Source organism: Apium graveolens, chromosome 10 (assembly GCF_009905375.1).
Source record: "Apium graveolens cultivar Ventura chromosome 10, ASM990537v1, whole genome shotgun sequence".
NCBI lineage: Eukaryota > Viridiplantae > Streptophyta > Magnoliopsida > Apiales > Apiaceae > Apium > Apium graveolens.
The window spans coordinates 164,452,144-164,457,764 of NC_133656.1; positions in this window are offsets into that span (position 1 = coordinate 164,452,144).

The following is a 5,621-nucleotide window of genomic DNA, read 5'->3' on the forward strand; positions in this document are numbered from 1 at the left end:
AATGACTTAATTAACCTTGATTTTGTGTGGTTATAATTCAACCACACTTCCTTCCCTTCTATGTCATGCTTGTGTCACCTTGCACATGTCATTATGCTCCCACTTGTCCACACCTTGTGGTTTGATGATGTCACAATCCCTGGCTTCTCGTACAAGCTTGTCTCTTGGTCACTTATTTGTTTTACGGTTCGCTTATCTTTCGTTCTCGTTTATCGTTTGAGGGATCATACCCGGGATCTTATTACTTAGGTTCCCTTAACCTTTCTCAATATATTATATTCCTTTTATGATCCTCTCCTATAATCCTTTAATTTCAATCCTTTTTATCCTGTTACCTTATACTCAATTTTCTCCGTATCTTGTGGATTTCCGGGAAAAATCAAAGTGTTCGGAATTGGATTCTGACGATCTTTACATACACTTATATACCACATAGAGTACTAATAATATCCCATAAGATCAATAACAGAACCCCTACATAGCGTGGCATGAAAAGTTTTCTCGTTCAGCAAAAACACTATTCATAAGGGTTTCAAAATTTCTCAAAAATTGGGGTTATTACAGTCTCCCCTCCTTAAAAGGATTCCGTCCCGGAATCAGATAGAAAACAAATGGGGATACTTTCTTAGCATTACACTTTCTAACTCTCGAGTCAATTTTCCACATTGTGGTTCTACCACCAAACTCTGCCTAGTTTGATAATCCTTCTCCTAAGCACTTGTTCCTTTTCACTCTATAACCCTTCCTGGTTGCTCCATATAGGTTACGTCGGGTTGCATATCTATGCGCTCATATGCCCCTATTTGACTGGCATCCGAATTACACTTCCTTAACATTGATACGTGGAACACGTTATGAACTTGCTACATATTCGGGGTTAGGGCTAGCTTATATGCTAACTTCCCAAACGTCTTAATATATCCAAGGGTCCAACAAATTGTAGACTTAGCTTTCCTTTCTTTCCGAACCTCATCAATCCTTTCCAAGGGATACCTATAACATTACTAGGTCCCCTATTTCATACTCTTTATCCTTTCGTGTCAAATCAACATACTTATCATGTCCATCTTGGGCTACTACCAGCCGTCCTCTGATTAGATCTATCATATCCTTGGTCCTTTGGACTACTGCGGGTCCGAGCATCTTGCGCTCTACAACTTCATCCTAACATAAGGGAGATCGACATTATCTTCCCTCAAGGATCTCATAAGGCGACATCTCGATAATGACATATGATCTATTGTCGTAAGATAACTCAATCCGAATTAAGTGATCATTCTAAATTCTTTCAAGTCTATTGCACAGACTCTCATTATAGCCTTTTATCATTAGAACTTTTGCTTCTCAATACCCATTCTTTTCCAGTTCGTAATCGCTACTACCTTCCGTTCCTAATATTATACTGGTTATACTTTTGCTCGTTAGCGTTCTATAACCTTTTAATAACCACGTCAACCTTAGTATCACGAATGTGTTTCCATTCCGAATACTACCACAACTTTATTACTCCTTTTTCAGCTGTTTCTATTTTCCAAAATTTGATCAATCAAATAGAATTAAAGGAATTTGTTGAGAGATCACTATGATCATGAACACTTGTTATATCGCATAGTTAGTACAGAAGGTGGCCAGCCTTTAGTACTTGACAAGCAATTAAACAATAGATGGTATCCTACTAGGCTTCTATCACACAGATAGATAGTCATTCGGCAATACCTCCCCTTCTGGAAGGGTTGTTCTTCTCAGCTTACACGAAATGAAAAGAAGAGAAAAGAACGAACTGAAGGGAATTGTATATATGAAAAAAAATATATACTGCCACAAAATATCTGGCTTGGAATCTACCTCTGAACTATAGAGGTTTGTCATAGAAGAACAAAACATATATGTATTTATATCAACATCAAGTATTATAGCATCGCATTTCACGTGCTTAAATATTTTCGCTATCCCGTCCATCATTCTATGGACCCATGCTCTTCCTCGAGCTTATACACAATTACCTTTGAAACTCCCTCGACATCGAAAATCGAATCTGGGATCTCATTCTATACATCATCGTTACTAGAATTCTATGCTTGCACCGCAACCTTCCTCGTATAATAATACGACTCCCTATTGATAAGAAAGAATAATAATTCACTAGGTAGATACTCTACTTAATTAGTCTATCAATGATAACTTATACACTACCACTACCCGATTAGTGGTACTCAATCTCAACACCCATTCCAATACAACTCTCAAGGTTGTAATCAGCTCATTAATCGCAGAATCATTACTGCCTTACTATGGTCCACCACTGACCTACTGTAGTCATTCATTTTCCATGAAGTCTTAATAACTAACCATACGGAGTCCATACATCTCGTATCTAATTCTCCTAAGGAGTTAACATAACCACCAATCACAATTCATGAAGAACACTCCAAACTCTGACGTACTTTCATGACATGAAGCAGATAAAATTTGCAGAAGAGTTTCGCTCAAAGCAACGATAGCAGGTTAATACCATTCTTAATCATATGCCTTCAATAGAAGACTTAACTCAAAGGTTTGTTTAGTCCTTTTTGAACTATGGTCCTGGCTTATCTCAAGATAGTATCTTCTGAGATAGATAGCCCGCTCATGGCGATTACACGAATTAAACCTTTACTAACTACTATTACGGTTGGGTATTGCACAGTCATCAGAAGGAATGTCAATCTTCCAAACCATAATACAACCTTCACAGTTTTAACCATCATCACTGTATTCCTTTGGCACAAGTGCCTATAATTATCCTCTTACCTTTAAAGTGTCGGCCACCTCTTTGGCCTTTCCTGATAGTACAATTTCCTTACAGTCAATGTCATTTTAACCACCTCCAAATAATTTTCTACCTCATTTCAATCACAGCTTATGTGAAGATGTATTCCTTAAAATCTGATGAGTAAAAAAAAAATCACCATTTTTCCATAAGTTATTGCCTCAGTCTTTAGAGGTTAATCACTGTCACGACTGACTCTCAACTATACTTAGAACATCTTTTATCTTAAGTCCTAATTGCCTAGAACAATTTCAACCTTTACTGGTTTGATCCATACTTTCTCGTGGTTTAACACGTGCCCCACTTGGCATCATTATAATTACGTCATATTTCCTTTATCCCCATTTCCATTCTTGAGAATTTTGAATATTACCTTTTTCCTTATAAAACCTCTAAGGTTATCCTTCAATCGTTCCTCCTGTATTCCCTAGATACAGGGCATATCACAATACCATTTACTAATAGTAGAACCATTGTCTATATACTTCTGAAGAATTTCTCCACTGATCCTTAAAGGTTATTATTACCTTAATCCTTTCCAATTCATACTGTCAAAACTCATACTATCCCTATTAAGGGTGAAATGCCAACCTTTATGCATTCCCCTAGGATTCGTTTTAAGTTACCGATGTTCTATCCTTAATTCCACCTTTAAAAAGGTACAAGCATCCTTCCATGGATAAATAAAGTCATATATCCCTGATATGGGTATCTTATTCAATCATTCCCACCTCGATAGTAAATGCCTAATTTCACAATAACATCTGTATACAAAATGAGGTTAATCAAAATGGCCTCCAAAAGATAACAACGGTTATCCGCTTTTCTTGCCTAATCTGGTAACGATAACATGGATGTTCTGGAAGATATTGGTCGTGTTCAACGTGAACTTCTTCTTAATAATTCCTTATTTACTTTTGTTGTTTATCTCAACAGTCACCTCAATGTTGGGATATCTTTCATATCTGGCGTCTCCCTTTCTGGGTATCATGCCACCGGTCTTACACTTCACCTTCTTGAAGGTCACTTCCTTCATCCAATTTTCTTAATTTCTTACTTTCTTATCCCCTTAGTCTATCCGCGTCTCATTATTTATCCTTCGAATTATCTCAAGGTTTCCTCGAATCCTCCCAACTTACAGGGGATAAACTATATGCATCTCTTATGCCTTCAACCGTCAACTTTAACTCATGGTGAATCACCCTCATCCTGACGATCATATACTTTTCTATTTCTATTAATAGGAGTCTTTAGGGTTTCCTCATACCCAACTCCCTTATCATTCCTCAAACTCTGTTGCCTTTTTATTCCTTTCCACTTCAATTCCTTTTTATTTTCCTTTCTCTTATCATTATTTCATGAACCAACACAACATAAGCATTGATTTCAAATATCCCGTCATTCTGGATTCGCGTCTTCAGAACGAATCTTAACAACTTTTACAGCTTAGATTCATAATTCATCATACTCGTCTGCCTTTGTTCTGGCTCTAAAGCTTTTACACTATTCCATAACCTTGGGAATTACGATCCCGAAAACAATTGGCTGAACTTTAATCAGTTTATTATAATCTCTTGCTCCGTGCCTTCCTTGGCCTTTCACCAGCGGGTGGTCTCTCTCTTGGGAGGGTAAGTGACAAAACAGTCTTTTGTGGTTCGTCAATCATTTAGAATCTCAAATGATTCATCTATTTCCTTTAGCCAGGCTCTTGCCTCGACTGGGTCAGCTTGTTCCTTGGAACTCTGAGAGCTTAGCGACTTAAAGGTCATGAAAGAATTTCCCACCGCACTGTCTCCTCAGAGTGGTGGTTGGGGATAATAGTCTAAGTTCTGTCTAGACAGGTCTATGAATTGCCGTATAGGAGTACCGTCTCGGGTCTCCTTTCCTTACTCGACTTTCTGTTTCCTTATTATGAAATGTTTCATCCTACTCCCCATAATCGGGGTCATCTTTTAATTTAAAATCCTCATTTTCCACTCCATTATGTCATGGGTTCCTTCTATCTTGATGGCGACCTCCCTGACTATCGCGTTCAGGGTTTGCTCTAAATCTTATTCCTCAACTATGGCTCTCATCTAAGTTCTCATCCTTACACTCTTGAACTTTCGGAACCCAAATTCTATAGGAATACCTCATTATTCCCTTATCATCTTTCTCGATATTAATCTTTTATCTAATTGTTGGCTCTCTGCCTTCATTCATAACTTTTTCTGGCACAATATGATCTTTTCCAATAATTCGGGCTGTATTGCAATCTCAAACAGCTTTTCGGTACAGGCTCCGGTTACCTTCACTTCTATTTCCATTTTCTCAAAATCTCTTATAAACTCTCCAAAAGGCATTATCATCTTGAGTCTCTCCTTTTTACTAAGGGCATCAGCCACCATATTGGCTTTCCCCGAATGATAAAGAATCTCCCAATCATTATTCTTGGTTAGCTCTAACTGCCTCTTCTGGCATATGTTGAGCTCTTTGTGACGTGAAAATGTACTAGAGCACTTATGGCTTAGGTAATTCTCGCACTTCTCTCCATACAAGTAGTGCCTCCAATCTTTAGGGTAAAACTATTGCAACGAGCCTAAGCTCATGGGCGGGGATATCGAATTTCATATTACCTTAATTGTCTTGACGCAGACGCGATTATCTTGCTGCGCTAAGAAGCACCCTAATTCCTTATGCGAAGCGTCACTTACAAATCACAAAATCTCCTTTTTCCATCCGGCAACGCCAACATAGGGGCCGTCACCAACCTTTGCTTCAGTTCTTAAAAGCTGTTCTCGCATTTCTCTGTCTATTCGAACTTCTCAGTCTT